The sequence below is a fragment of the Aythya ferina genome (assembly GCF_964211825.1).
Source record: "Aythya ferina genome assembly, chromosome: 1".
Classification (NCBI taxonomy): Eukaryota; Metazoa; Chordata; class Aves; order Anseriformes; family Anatidae; genus Aythya; species Aythya ferina.
Window position 1 is genome coordinate 122,320,041 of NC_140296.1, and position 16,013 is coordinate 122,336,053.

Sequence of the window (16,013 nt, forward strand, 5' to 3'; positions counted from 1 at the left end):
TCCCTGATAGAAATCCCGCTCTTGCTAAGCTGCAAAGAAGCGGGGGGTAAAGCTGTAAATTGGTGGCTGCAGCCCGTCCCTGCCTGTTCTCTGCGGTGCTCGGGCTGTCCGTGCAAAAGCTAGCAGAGCCCTGCTCTCGCATCCTCTGCCAGATGGAGTGACCTATGGAGAAAGGCACTGGTGCTTGCAAAGAAGCTGTTTACTTACAGAGCTGCCCGCTGGGACTTATTTACAGAGCACTGCTGAGAGCCACCAAATCTGCTTGTATAGCTCTGGAGACCATTCAAATCCTCTGTTCCCAGACCAGCGATTAAGCTGCGCGGAGAGAAGTTAGGACGGAGGATAAAACCGAGCTTTCAAAACAAGGGCCTCTGATCTCAAACTGAGCAAACATTTCCCCTTGCCTGTGTCAGCTAATTTGCCCTCCAGTAAAAGGGCAGATCGCTTGGGAAACCACGCTGGTGAATTTCTTTCCTACTGCCCCCAGCGCCCAGTCCTGCTCCCTCCACCAGGGCACCAGCAGAGTGAGCAGCTGGCACAGCGAGGGCTCAGAGGTAAGCTCAGGTGTTGGCAGGAACAAGAGGATGCTCTTTAAAGCCTCGCCTCCTCCTTAACCCTTACTTATAAACAGCCACAGGGCCCACGCGTGCTCGGAGGATGCGCCTCATCCTGCTGGATCCCAGCACAAAGGCACCAACGCAACAGCTAAAGCCACCCTTTGAAAGGGCTCCGGAAGCCAGAACAGGATTTTCTCACACTTTTGAAAGCATCTCCAGACAGGACAGATTCGGTTGCATCAGCAAAGATGTGCTCTGTGTGAACAGGCAGCTAACATATAAAAAAGCCCCGTGAGAGCAACAGCCCGAGGCAGTGTGAAATTTGCACGGTCCTCCCCAAGACGGGGCCTCTCCCGCTGCCCTGTCACCTGTGCACACAATATGCAAGATGTGGTGGATGGTGATAAATCTGTGGCTTTTAGCCTACACATAGAGAAAGCAAGTGTAGGGGTATATATAAATGCATGCACACACTGTTATTCAGACACTCCTGCTGCGGGAAGCCCACCCAGCCTTGCCTCCAGTTCTCCCAGTGACCGATGTGGTCTTGCTGAAAAGCGCTCCGAGCTTGCATGCATTCAGGTTGAATTTCGTGCTGGTCTTTGCCAGCTGAGTTTGCAGAGAACGCCGCTATTGTGAGGCCAAGAGCCTTTCTGCCATGCCAGCACACGCAATGGATGATGTTTCATAAGGTGCCTGCCGTCGGGAGGACAAAGTCCTGTTGAGCGGGCATTGGCTCTGCCATCCCTCGCAGATAGCGAGGGATCAGCTGAATGCAAGCTTGGCAGCCTCCCAGCTCATGGCACAAGGCTGGCCAAGCATGTGAGGCAGAGTCATTATCAGGGCACTGTCCCGAACAAAGTGAAGACATTCGGTTTCATCGCGAACTAATATTTGCCCCTACTCTTTCCAAGCAGAGGAAGAAAGACGCAGACTGCGCCAGGTCCCCTGCTGTGACATAAACTTTGTGTAGTTACCAGGAGCTGAACAAATGGGCAAACACTTCCACATCGGGATTCAGGAATAGCATCCCACCCAGGTGAAAAGTAGAAACAATAAATAAAGGCTCTTTGGGAAGGAGCGGAGACAAAAGGACTTAATTCCATGTGTTTTCCCATCACTGCAGCTAAAGAAGCTATGGTTTGCAAGAGGTAAGTGAAGGAAGCTTGTCCATTTTCCTTCAGGTGAAAGAAGGTGCTGGCTGCCCAAAACATCTGGCCTGGTATCTTATCATCTATCTTTAATGCCAGAAGCAGTAAAGATGAAGCTCTAGGACTTCTTTCAGCATTTTAGTCCTGGGTCAGGACACAAACCAGCCAGCATCTCAAGCTAAACAGGATGCTGAAGTACCTAAAGAAATGTAGAGCCATCCTAATTCTGTGTGAAACTTGTTTATTTTCGTTGTAACTAAGCTCTATCCACGAACCAGATCCACTTGCGTTTGTAAGTAAACAAAATCCATTCGTAAACAGAGACTTATTGGCACAGCTGAGCCTCAGTGATGTGACATGTAGTGGAGACATCCTGCTCCTGCTGGGACAGTGACCACTTTCTGCAGAGTTGTCCTGGGAAATGCTTTGCACGGCCATTGCCTGTGAAGCAGTGGGAATGCCGAGTCCACGAAGAGCCGAGTTGCGATGTCCTGGTCAAGGCAGGCGAGGCAGGGCTGTCTGCTTACAGAGAGGTGCCTGTTCCTCCGCACGCATTAGGCTGAGACTCTGACAAGCAGGGAGTCCTGCCAGGAGCGAGGCACAGCTCAGGAGGTCACTGTGAACCCAGCCAGCCCAGAGAAACAGCAAGGAGATAGGCTTTGTCCCCCTTTCTGTGCACCATGCAGTGACCCTGAAGCTGGTCAGCTTGCCAGCTCTGCCTTTTATGCACGTCCAGGCTTTGGGCACGCAGGGATGCCCAGCACCACGCAGAGCCACCACAAACACACCTGCCTGAGCCCAGCAGAAGCAAGCATGTGCCCTGTGTTTAGCCAACCTTCAGGGAAGCAATATAAGCCAGCAGCTGGCTCACAGGAGCCAGGACTCCTTGGTCTCATGGCCAGCCTTGCCCATCGTCTTGCTGTTTGGCTTTGCCTTGCTCGGCCACCACGAGGCCACCCTGCAGAGCAGGGAAAGGCAGAGGCTCGGTTATCTGTCTCCATGCAGGAGTTTAACCACCTGAACACCACGTTATGGATGTGGGCCAAACACCTAAGCACCTGGCAGGACAGAGGCCGGGCAGGAGCTCAGAGGCACTGATAATGCCCCAGTGCAAATGCCAGAGGCCAGCTGGTGCCACCCAGCATCACTGGGGGCTGCTGGAGCTGGACTGGTGTGAGAGAAGGGGCTTCAGAGAGGCTTCACAGCAGAGAAATCAGAGTGGCTCTCCACTATTCCCTTCCAGAATTAAGGTGACCGACTTTTTCAGCAAAGGGGACCCTTTCCTGGGCCTGGCATCTGTGGAGCTTGCCTGCAAGGCTTTATTTTTTCCTGTGATGTGCAGCCAAAGGCTCTGGGGAGTCAGCAGGTGTGTCAGTCAGGTGAATCTAGGCACAGACTGGTTTTAAAGACATGGATGCTCTCTCACCGTCTCCGTCCCAGAGCCTGTCTCCTCATTTGTGCTGCTGCTTTACAGCCTGCTGGGGCCTCTGCACCCAGTTCAGAGTTAATATTTTATCTAGAGGTCCAGGGAAGCTCGGTGAAAATTGTTCTAGCCTTGAAATGCCAAAGGTAACTTTAAAATGTTTCCTTCCGGCCTCTGAAATATTGCTATTAGAAATGTATTCTCTGATAAGGAAATGGCTCTGGCTAACATCTGGGGATATTATTCATGGAAATCAGTGCTGTGATTGTCACTGTGTCCTGTTCATCTGTCTTTCCTGAACTCCACCTTTGTGGAGACTGAGCGCATTAACCTCCCAGCACCAGCGCGAGCAGTGAGAAAAGTGAGAGCAGCTCTCCAGCAGAGGAAAATCTGCTCATCCTGAAAAGGCTGCTTTGTTCTCATTGCACAGGATCATTTCTCTACCATGCAGCATATTTATGGGAGGGACAGCAGTGGCAAGGGGAGTAATGACGCTTTTTTGTTTAATAATTAACTCACACCGTCGCCTGCTGCCTCGTATTCCAGTCAACACAGCAAGGCAGTGGGGCTGTGCCGGCTGGGGAGCTCAGCATGAGGCGGGCAGTAAAGAAAAAGATAATTTCTCCTTCATCTGCTCATTTATGTTGTGCTCTGACCTGCCTTACTTTGCTGTGCTTGGGTTTCTCCACCAGCAACATCTGAACGGCTGTAGTAGGTTTATTCCTACCTGCCAAGCACCGTCCCAGCAGCACTTTGAGCCTCACACACCCTACACACACAGTTTTCCAGAAACAGCTGACACCGTGGTGTATTATTTCTGGGGGACCATGTAACAACTACTTCCAAGAGCAAAAGCAGCTAGAGTAAGAAAGGCAGCCAGGAGAGATTCATCTCACTGAGTTCTCTTGCTGCCATTTGTCTTGCAACCCATCGCTGCGTAGTTCACAAGCCACCAGGATGAATTTTACAGCTCGGAGATACAGGTTTCAGGAGAACTTGCTAGAAACCTTCTGCCAAACTTTATTCAAATTGTAATGGAAGTTAATCACATCCAAATCATCTCCAGGGGAAGCGCTGCTTTCAAAGAACGTGTCAGCTTGAAATATTGCTTAGGGGATCCCTTTTGTAAGGATCATAATATTTAGACATTTTTTTTTTAAGTAAAAAGGATCTTCACCACAGATTTGCAATCCTTAGTCAATAAAAAGGAGAAGGCTAACTATACATAAGTGGTTCTAAATAGAACATTTAGGTTGCTGAAATAAAACCTTTCAACTGAACAAAAAGAGCATTTTTTCTAGTAAAATATCAATTCTTTAAGAAGTTAGAGGTTTTAACTTTTTATCCCAATTCAAGATACACATTTTTCATTAACACCTAGATTGGTTGGTAGAGGGGGAATTTATTTCCCATTCAACTTGCCTTTTCAACAAGCAGAATACAATAAAGCAGAGGCAAATTTTGCTGGAAAAAAAATTCTCCACCAGAACCCTTTACTTTATTGAAAATGACCCCAAGGCAACCGGTGACATTTGTCACCGAGGTTGTCAGCTGTAGTTTTAGCAGCTCTTCCCTCTGTGAGCAAACGCCTGAGATGTCAGCACGTGTCCATGCAGCCCGGGAAATGAGCTGTGTTCCTATATCTCTGTCTATTTTAAGGCATAGCCCATATGCAGCCCTTTCGGCTCCTCACAGTCAGGAATGTGGCTCCTTCTGGAAACCATCCCCTCGGTGAGACAGCTGGGCTTTGACCGAGGGCTGAATATTCATTCACCTTACAACACAGCCTGTGTGGCGTGGGTTAGGATACCCCGAGCAGTGCCGTCAGCAGCAGCGTGTGTCCAAATGAGCACCTTCGTGCTGCAGGTTTCCAAGGTTTCACAAACTCAGCTCTCAGGGCAGATCAGTGAATGTGGGAGGGACTTTGGCTTATGCAATTCCCACAGCTCCCGCTTATTTCCAGCCCTCATGCACCAAGGAACTTTTAGGCTGGACCCTGACACCCGCTTCTTCCCAACCTGGCCCCCCATCAGCTTCCTTTTGAGGCCTCCTCCACTCTCTGTACACTTCAGGCCATGAGTCCTCCTGATGGCTTGTGCCAGGTGACCGCTTCTCCACGTCTCGTGGAGGCTGCCAGCCAAGCTTTGCTGCTCTGCTTAGTCCAGCGCTCTGAAATGACCTTCAGGAGATCAGCTGCAAGGTGAAAGCACACAAGCAGATTGAAGCTGGTTATTCAGCATCCAGAAATTAGAGCAAATGAGAGAAAACAAAGCTGGTTTGACCATCTTCTGCAAAACTTCATTGTCTAAAAGTCAGATCTGTAAGCCCCAAAGCAGAAGCTAAGAAGAGCCAAGGGCCAAGGCACCACGAACTCAGGGTCCTGAAGGACTTCTGGCTGGGCTCCCAATGGAGAGAGTGGGAACCAGGGAGAACTGGCACAATATTATTCCAGACCATGTCGAACTGGGTATTGACATGCTGATTCAAATCAGTTCCTTATGTTCCCTGCTTTTCCTATGGCCACTCCTGAGGAAATTCAGTATTACACCATCATACTCAATTTCCTTGTAGTGTAGTCTTTGATTCAAGGTGGGCAAGGCAACAGTCCAAATCAGGAACAACCTTTGGAAACTGACAAGTTTCAGAAGAGATCCTTGAAAACTCTCCCCCAACCAAATGTCCTAATGGTTCCTGAGAGCCCTAATGCAGATTTTACCTGCCCTGTGAGCACTGAATGTTATTGTGGCATTCACTCTCCTTATCCTCAGAGCACTCCCATGGCAGACTGGCCAGGGGGAGAGACAGCACCTCAGCTGCCCCACAAAATCATCAGGTGGTCAATTTAGTCTCTCAGAGCAGAGGTGAGTGACCTGGGAAGGGAAAGAGGAGGAGATCTCAACACTTCTCGATTCTGCTTTTATTTAAGCACCACCACAAAAGCCTCCTGCAACACCTAGTCTGTAAAGATGGTGCCTGGGCTTAGGGGGTATCAGATTTTACGACTAAAACTCTCCCTCCTCAGTCCTTGAACAAGAAAAGAGTCTCCACGTTTCCTCCCAAGCCCATCAAGCTCATTGATGTGTGACTAACTCTTTCATTGACCAAGGCCCAACCGCTTTCCTCACGTGATCTTACATAACTGCTCATCTATTTCATTAATGAATGGAGCTTGAGAAAATTTCCATTGCCCAAGGCCCCTGGGGGAAAACGCGTGAGCGCAATCTCCACTTTTTGTGTGCCAGTGTGGGATTTTCCTATGGATTAACTGAGTACAGTGGAATTTTTTTTTGGTTGCTGTCATTGGTGCCTGAAATGGTACACAAACAGATGGGCACCACAAAGAAAGAATTAAAAAAAAAAAAAAAAAAAAAAAGGAGCCCCTGCCTGAGCAAGAGGAAACAGGAGTCTCCCTGTGCCAGGAGGAGTGGCAGGGACGTCATCACTGTGGGCAGGGACTGCACCTATTCCCAGGCAGGTGGCTGCTGCCAGGCAATGCTGCTGTGTTTGCTCAGCCCTGTGCAGAGCCAAAACATCTCAAAGCCTCGGCAGAGACCCAGCAGCGTTGGCTTGCTGGTGTCCTGGGGGCCTGCGGAAAAGAGCTGGCGAGCAGCTCTCTTTGACCTGACACAGCCAGGACAGGGCAGGCACATGCACAGTCCCTATGGAAAGGTCTCTCAGGGTGCTCCATAAACTGAACTGCTTCCTCAGAGAGCTCTTCAGCTTTTTATCTGCTCATAGGGAAGGTGTCAGTGATCCAGAATGGCCACAGAAGCCTGGTCTGCTCTCCTTGCTCTGAATGCAGTGCAAATCCCCAACTCCCAGTCTGACGCTAGGCAGCAGTGGAAGGGGCTGATATCTACCTGTTGATAGTATCAGCATGTCAAAGACACACACACCAGCATTTACCGCAGGTAAGGAACTGGAGGAAAGAGGGGGATACCCTACTATTTCTAAAAGCCCACGCTGATGCTTCAGCTTTTCCCATTTTAACCACTTCACTGTGCTGCTCCCTAAGAAAGAAATTACTTTTACCATGAAAGTCCTCCCATAGGTAGAAGGCTGGGATAAGGGGAGCTCTACCTCTCCCAGAGCAATGTCACACAGAGGCGTTCATAAGTGCTAGGGACACGTGATTTTTCAGAAACACTATTCATGCTGTTCTCTGAGGATGTACTTTGGAACCAAGGTATTTGTTGGGTGTGCAACGTGGGCTTCCCGGTGTGTGAGCTACAAGTTTCATGGCCACAGGGCTTGGGGAAATGCTGCTGAGGCTAACAGAATAGCTATCTTGAACTGGGCACTGGACTACCATGAAGGATGGAAGTGGCAGCCCTAAAATACTGGAGGATGCTCCTTTCTCTTTCATTTAATGGAAAGAAAATGCAAAGCCAGCCCTAGCCTCTGTAATGTCTGGTCCACGTGCAATGATGAGTGAATATTTAACTGCAGGAAGAACATTCCCTTCCAGAGATTGAAGTGTCCAAGTTAATCAGTTCCAGAGTATATATTCAAGCATATTCAAGTCACGGGTGTCAAGAGGACAATGCAAGTTCAAAACCTTGAGGATGTTCAAAGTCTTCTACTACTCCTGGCCATGTCTCCCCTGCGATGCTAAAAAGGGGTATCTTTTCACCTGCTGAGAAAGCAGGATGATTAACTTACTCAAGGACAGGCCTCATAGAGAGGGGGAAGGGATGGATAATTGATGAGCAGGGAGGTTTTAGATCCTCCTTTTGCTTCTGGAGGGTGCTTCAGAAGCTTGGGAGCAAAGGCTGCTGCAGTAGTTGGGCTGGGAAAGCCCCCAGGCAGGACTGGAAAGGTTCCCTGGACTATCAGTGTGCTGGGTGTTCACCATCTCCTGTTAGGCTGAGATTCTCATGACAGAAATTGTTAGTGATTGTGGTTCTGAGGCTTTGGAAGATTTTTGCCAGACCCTCTTCTTACACAACAACATATTTAAAGCTATTATTTCACCCTAGTATGCTTTATTTCCCCTCATCCAACAGAGACTTAGGTATCAGTATACTTTCTCTCACCTGCATCACTGGCTGCCTGTTCACTCCTCAGCCAAGCTCTGACTTTGCCTGGCACTTCTCAGCAGGGAGATGGCTCCCTGTGGAGAAAAAACAAAACAAAACAAAACAAAACACTAAAAAAACGTTCATAATGCATTTACCATTAGGTCCACCTCTTCCCTGTTGTCTTCCCTGTAAAACCCCTTGAGGTTCAAGGTGAGTGTTTCCAGTTCCCTGCACCAAACAATATTCTTTTTCTCCGTGCACCCAATTTGCTTCAAGTTGGGAGGAGAAAGGAGGGAAATGATGCGGTGTCTAAGTCCATTTGGATGACTGAGCATCTCTTAAGTGCTTCAGCCAAAGTACTCATTACTGTTGTGGTTTTTTTGTTTGGTTTTGTTTTGCTTTCTTTTTAACAGTCAGAGTCAGAGATTTTATTATGCAAATGCAACTTTTGTGTATCATGCAATGCTCAGCTCCTCCTAGAGGAACGATGAATTAGAAGCTGTAATGGTAAACTGAAATCTGGCTACAAAATAACAAAGAAAAAGGTTGTGCTGTCATTTTTCACCTTGTATTGAAATCTTCTGGACTGAGCAGCCCCAGCCAGGCACTGCATAAACTTTTTTTCCCAAAATGAGACAGGGGCCAGGGGCATGAGCTAAGCTGATTAGCACAGCTAAAGCCGTATCACATTGCCACAGTGGGATCATATGATTGATCACTGGGGTAAATAGTCAGGAAGCTTCCCAAGGGATGGGGGACAGACCGGACATACCGAAGAAGCCAGGCGAAATGGACATTCAGGGTGTGTCGAGGGGAGGATCTGGTATCATTCGCCTGCTGTAGGGCAGATTAAAAAAGCAGGGTGACCCTTGCTTTGAATGACATCTTCCACCAGCTCTGAACATGTGCTTTCCACCACCAACCCTCATTTTCCCTGTGAGGTATAGGGGCAGCCCCATGGTCCCAGCGCTACCAGGCCATGCTGAGGAACCATCTTGTTGCCGAGGGCAGTGCCCCAAGATGGCACCTGCCCTGAGATGGAGGCCCTGGCCTGAGACAAGCCCTTCGCAAGCACAGTCAGGGCCCGGTGGGTCCTGTGGGCCCAGACAGCACCAGATCAAAGGCTGGGGCCAATGCTGTAAAAAAACAAAACACGAAGGCCACAAGGCTGTGAGCAATGGAAAGCAAGCGCTCAGCTGCCCTGAAGAAGCTGTATTATTAAACAGGTGTGAGCGCCGGCTGCCACCTGCCTCGGGAGCCGTGCAGGGAGAGGACAGCTTTCCGCACATGCAGTGCTTTTACAAACCTTGCGTCCTATCAGGTGTTAAAAAGGAAGCCCCCCTCACCTGATATGTCCATGCGAACCTTCTCGTTTAACCACAGCTTTGCCAAACAATTTAACCACCAATGCCAGTTCGCATTCCTCCTGTTTTTCTCTCCTGCCCTAGCACAGACTGAGATCGTTTGCCAGAAACTAAGACAAAGGCTTGCTGCTGCCCTCCAACAAGAAATAACAGCAAGTGGGCAAGCAGGGACAGACAGAGCTGCATGGAGAGTTAAAGAGAATGGCTCCTATTATCTTGGTAAGCTGCTGTTGACTTTGAGGCAGGACTCTCAGGGAAAGGTAACAGCTGGTATTAGACAAATGATACAACTAGGAAAAACAGATGAGCTTTCAGACACACAAATCTTTCCTCTGAGCTGAAGCAAAAGACTGGGAACGTAAACTGAAGCACAGACGGCAAAAGTTTCCTGAGTCTCTCGTGTTCATCAGGGAAAAATGCAGCTCTACAGGGAAAGACCTTGCCCCTAGACATACAGCAAATCAAAGGCATGAAGAGATCCCTGATGCAGTCTCTTTTACAATGAGGTGGTATCTGCCCACCCACAGAAGCCATGGCTGTTGCTGGACCCACCAAACTATTAGGAGCTATTTGCAGGCACTGGGGAGAGCTAGCAAGGTTCAACAGAGCTCAAGAGCAGCATCAGCATGGAAAAAACAGCTGGGTTAGAGGAGGCACGGCACGAAGGCACTTGAGCTGCGTCCAACGGGCAGTGAAGCAAACTATACTCTGCCCAGATACAGGGTCAAGCAGCGGTAGCATATTGATTAATGGTGTCAAAGTCTCTAGGGGATCTGTCTGCGATGCAGCAGATACTTTACACTGCGTTCTGGGATCTGTAGTTCTGCCTTAGGCAAGCACTCCCAGTTTGTATGTGGGCAGATGCCTTGGCTTCGATATTTCAGAATGGGTCTTGCACAAGAGACTGCATTTGAATATAATCACATTGTGTGTCATAGGAGAAACCCAGCCTATAGGCAGCAAACTCTGGCCCTGTGACTGGTGCTCAGCTATGCAATTTCCTATTGCATGGCGTAGTCATTTTCAGACCTGGTGTTTCAGGCCTGTCTCACTCTCTGCTTTCCCTGTGTTATGAAACTCTAGAGACACTTCCCCTGCAAGAATAGTATTCGGTGCAGTAGGGAAAAAAAAAAAAAAAAAAAAAAAAAAAAAGGACTGATTAACACTGGTATCAACAAGCAGGTGTCTCGTATAGCAACAAAAGAACCAGCATCAATAATGGAGAGGGGAGAGAGAGAGAGAGAGAGAGAGAGATGCAATGAAGTGGAGAGAGAGAAGCCAATCAACTTAATGAAATAAGGCACAAGGTTAGAGAAGGGCTATTTATAGACTCCAACTGGTTCAGCCCTGTGCACTTAGAGGCTGGTTCAAACTGGCTCCTTAACAGCAGTAATAATCATTACAGAAAAGAAAGAGAAAAAAAGTGAAAGCTTGGAAAATTCACTGCCGGAGGTAAAGCTTTAGAGCCAGGGCTGGCTGGAGTCAGAAGTAACTGCATTACTGAGAGATTGAAAGGTTAATAGGAAACCAGCTGACACTGAAAGGGAACAATTAGAGAGGTTAAGGGGCTTAATATTAGATTAATGGTTGCCTGGAGGAAGAAAAGCAGAGATTTCAGGAAAATGGAGAACGGTGCACAGAAGGCTGTTTTTCATGGACAGAGAGACCCAGGTTTGCTCCTGCCACTCTCTGGATAAGCTGGAAGAAAGTATCTCAGCCATTCCTTGCCATTGAGGCTCAGTCTCCTCTTCCTTCTCTCTTCCCTCCCATCTGTTTCTCTCTTTAACTCCCTTTGGGCTTGCTCTCCCCCTTTAAGCACTGTCTGTGTGGTCTTTTCTTAGTGTCTTCCTTGTGTTCCTCATCCATTCCCCCACTGGCTTCTTAAAGGTCATAATAATAAAACCATGCTTAGAATTCCCATGGCCCTTTCATTCCTCTTCAGCATGCTGCTCTCCAGAGGCAGGGTTGGTAGGGGTGGGACATAGCACTTTTATCTGTATTACCTGCGGCCAGGAGTCAATGTTTCAAAGGGGAAAAAAAAAAAAAAAAAAAAAAAGTATTGACAAAGATCAGATGACAGGTCTGTTCCCCAGCAAATTTCCCCTGACTAGATGGAAAATACTGTCATTGGTGAGGCCCTGACTATCAGAAGTTATTTTCAAAAGTTTTTTAGTGGGAGTGTGTTGGACATACTGGAGAGAGTACTGAGATAGTAACATAGGAACTTATGGCATGCGTCAGTGGCATCCCAAAACCTAAAGGGAAGGTTGAATGTGATCAGGAGGGATATCCAACACATGGGCTGAGAGACCACAAGGAACACAACCCTGACAGATGAAGGTCCATGTGCACCTTGCTGCTGCATGGTGGTCTGAGCTCTGAAGGGACAAAAGGGTGAAACAGGCCCCTTATAGGAGGACAAGAGAAAGGAGGGTGTACTATAGCTCAGGTTTCACCTTGTGCTGCAGTGGGAAGGAAATAAGCAGTTTTCCATTCCCACACAGGGCAGGATGAGTAGAAAAGGGTTTTGGATGGACTCATGGGCTCTGCACAGTGCACAGACTCCACAGCCATAACCTGACCTGTCCTTTTTTCCCCTTGCTAATGTACTCAGTCCCGAGAGTCCCTGTACCTCAGTACCAGGAGAACCTTGTCACACAGCACCACCAGCTGCTGCTTAGGACTATGTTGGGAGCACTGGACTCCTCCCTGCACTACCCTGAAACCCAAGGAAAAATCCTTCCTGCACCACCCGTGGCTGCTGCACGCTCAAGGATCTTTCCAAAGGCACGTGCTCCTCCCACGGGACAGGGGGAACTTTCCCCGAGTGCCTGGCCCTTTGCTGCTCGTGGACTCAAACAAGCGCAAGCTGGCTGGATCCATCTCTATCTTAGACTGCTTCCCACAGCACACCCTCTCCTCTGAAAATCTCCCTGGGCAAGATTAGAAAGCAATGCACTCAGCACTTCCTTCTAGGGCTGTAAAAGCCAGGCTGGGGCTCAGACACTGTGCAGGCACCTGACAGAAAATTTTCCCCACTTGTGATAACGGCAGCGAGCGGTCCCAGCTTAGACGAGCTGTGGGCATTTGTGGCTCCAAAACACTTGAGATGCTGTACTCTGGCTTAACGCAAGCTATGGAGGTCACCCATGGCCTTCCAAAGGGGAGAAGACCAAGGAGGCTCTGGCTGGCACCAGGGCAATTCAAGCTGGTTTCTTCATTTATTTGTGACAGCTGAGCACTGCTGGGATACTGCTAATTGATAGACAGACTAGAGATACTGCCAGAAAAAATACTCCGTGGACGTGTGCCTCTCTTCAGTGCAGCCACATCTGCCTAAAAGGAACAAGCCTGAAAGGAGAGGCTCTCCCTCCCACCTTCCTGCCCTACACAGAGGCATTTCCCACGTCGAACACAAGCCTTTCCCTGTGCCTGGCCGGCCACATCCCTGGACATGCACCTCCACTTCAAAAGTCCTGATCTCCTCCCAGTGCTGACTTCTGCCAGAGCCCAGGCATACCCAGCACCTTCAGCCCTCAGCGTCCTGGAGCTAAAAGCACTGTTTCGACTAAGGATCTCAGAGTGCTTTACAAACAGCCATTAATCCTCAAGCCATCCCCAGGAGCCAGGCCTGCAATTATTTGGCTTGCCGTTTATCTCTGGAACTCACCGTGCTGTTCCCCCGGCCTGGGGATGAAGAAAGGTAAAACAATACCCACCATTTCATAACAAATTGCAAATTAAATCGACTCCAGCTCAACCGTTACCTTTTCCACAATCACCCCCTGCAGGCAAGAGCCTGAGAAAATGTAGCAACAGCTATTCTTTAACAGTTAGGTAAACTTTGACACAAAGCTTCAGTGACGAGCTCCAAGCGAGACGGCCAACAAGTGGCAGATCTCTGACTACAGAAATCAGGAATCCTAAATCTTGGTTTCTTGTTTTATCGACTGAGTTGTCTCCCCCTCCCCATCAAAGATGACTGCCAGAGGAAAAGAAACGCAGCTTGTGCCCTTTCTGCTTCTTTGTGAGAGACTAAGGATTCTGTAGGGTTACAGTTCAGGGAAAAAAAATAAAAAGATTAAGCATTTTTCCACTTTCTTTTTTTTTTTTTTTAAACATTAGTAACGTGGGTCTTCATGAGCCTAAAAGTCTCCAGACTGTCTGTCTAGCCTAGATCATGAGAAAATAGGAATAAGTGTAAGGCAAGAGAGCAAGGGAGAGGGGAGAGGAAATTGAGTCAAACTCCCAAAGTGCTATTTGTAAGCAGCAATGGCATAAATGCAGAAACACAACAATGCACAAAATATCAGTTAAAAAACAAACAAACAAAAACAAAAAACAAACAAACAAACAAAAAAAAAACTTGTAATTGAAGAGCTGAGTCTGAGAACCCACAGGGGTCAAACTCTGAGAACCCCTGGAGGTCTATGTGGGAAGAGGAGAAGGAATTAAAAAAAGGTTCCCCATACCTTCCCCTTCTCAAGGGAAACCCTAAGTGGCGTGAGGTCTTGAAAAAGGCAGGCCCAACCTACAGGAACAGGAAGGACTGGACAACAAAGCAGAGACACGGCTGTCCTTTTTAATCCTCCTGTGTTGGCCGGGCTCATGCAGAGGAATCCCTGGAGAGGCAACGCTGAAGGGAAGGACCCTGGAGGTGGGTGGGGAAGGCCAACAATACAAAAGGCAATTATGAAGTGAAGCAGAGGTGAAGAAAGCAGCAGGCAAACAGGGCTGGAGCAAATATCAGCACACAGAAGAAATCATCCCATTTCAGTCCAGAGGGGTCACTGGCTCAGCTTCTGGCTGTCAGAGCTGTCCCTTTTGTAGTCTTTCTCTGCCCTCTTCCTGCCTTTCCTCCCCTAAATGTTAAAACATCTCCATCTGTTCCAGCTGCCCCCACCTCTATCCCCGTGCCAGCTGTACCTGTTTAAACTACTTCTGTGGATGGGAGATTTAATTAGAGCTAGCCTGCAATATGTAGGCTTCGCACTGCTTTAATACTCAGGGGTTGAAACCTCCATGAGCAGAGGAAGCATTGTGAGAGGTGTACCAGGGCAGGTCACACCTGGATGCAGCTGAGGGGGTGCACAAACTGTGCTTGCACAAGGGCACATGGTTGCAAGTCACGGGGCACGACACTCTGGTAGCTAAAATCCAATTCACAGAATTTCACAGAATTTCCTAGGTTGGAAGAGACCTCAAGGTCATTGAGTCCAACCTCCAACCTAACGCTAACAGCCCTCCACTAAACCATATCCCTAAGCTCTACATCTAAACGTCTTTTGAAGACTTCCAGGGATGGTGACTCCACCACTTCCCTGGGCAGCCTGTTCCAGTGCCTCACAACCCTTTCAGTGAAGAAGTTCTTCCTAACATCTAACCTAAAACTCCCCTGGCTCAGCTTAAACCCATTCCCCCTCGTCCTGTCACCAGGCACGTGGGAGAACAGGCCAACCCCCACCTCGCTACAGCCTCCCTTGAGGTACCTAAAAAGAGCGATAAGGTCGCCCCTGAGCCTCCTCTTCTCCAGGCTGAACAAGCCCAGCTCCCTCAGCCGCTCCTCGTAGGACTTGTTCTCCAGGCCCCTCACCAGCTTCGTCGCCCTTCTCTGCACCCGCTCAAGCACCTCCATGTCCTTCTTGTAGCGAGGGGCCCAAAACTGAACACAGTACTCGAGGTGCGGCCTCACCAGAGCTGAGTACAGGGGGACGATCACCTCCCTAGCCCTGCTGGTCACGCTGTTTCTGATACAAGCCAGGATGCCGTTGGCCTTCTTGGCCACCTGAGCACACTGCTGGCTCATATTCAGCCGACTATCAACCATCACTCCCAGGTCCTTCTCTGCCTGGCAGCTCACCAACCATTCCTCTCCCAGCCTGTAGCTCTGCTTGGGGTTATTGCGCCCCAGGTGCAGGACCCGGCACTTGGCCTTGTTGAACTTCATGCAGTTGACCTCAGCCCATCGGTGCAGCCTATCCAGATCCTCCTGCAGAGCTTTCCTACCCTCAAGCAGATCGACACACGCACCTAACTTGGTGTCATCTGCGAACTTACTGAGGGTGCACTCGATGCCCTCATCCAGATCATCGATGAAGATATTAAAGAGGACCGGCCCCAGCACCGAGCCCTGGGGGACGCCACTAGTGACCGGCCTCCAACTGGACTTGGCTCCATTCACCACGACTCTTTGGGCCCGGCTATCCAGCCAGTTTCTAACCCAACGAAGCGTGCGCCAGTCCAAGCCAAGAGCAGCAAAAGCCTTTCCTTGGGAAATCTATTTTTCCCATTCCTTGAAAATCCACTCAGGTAACTCCTCATAAACCTCCACGCGCAGGGCGTTAAATAAAAATCTGTTCAAATTACCTCCCTCCTGACCTGCCAGGAACACTTCATTGCTAGTTCCAGATGTACTGAAACACAGAAGTCCAAGGGCAATTTGCAGGAACCAAGTGTAAATCTAGTGGAAACCCCGTGTCAGAAAATAGGTAAACACA

The 16,013-nt window shown here is 48.9% G+C and overlaps 1 long non-coding RNA gene across 1 annotated transcript; it reads right to left on the reverse strand.

The window, feature by feature from the left end:
• Positions 1 to 5,319: 5,319 nt before the first annotated feature.
• On the reverse strand, positions 5,320 to 14,378 carry LOC311425158. Its single transcript, XR_014686243.1, has 4 exons — positions 13,989 to 14,378; positions 8,168 to 8,244; positions 5,848 to 6,001; positions 5,320 to 5,762 (listed from the first exon to the last, which is right to left on the reverse strand). It is a non-coding gene; the product is annotated as an uncharacterized lncRNA (long non-coding RNA).
• Positions 14,379 to 16,013: the final 1,635 nt, after the last annotated feature.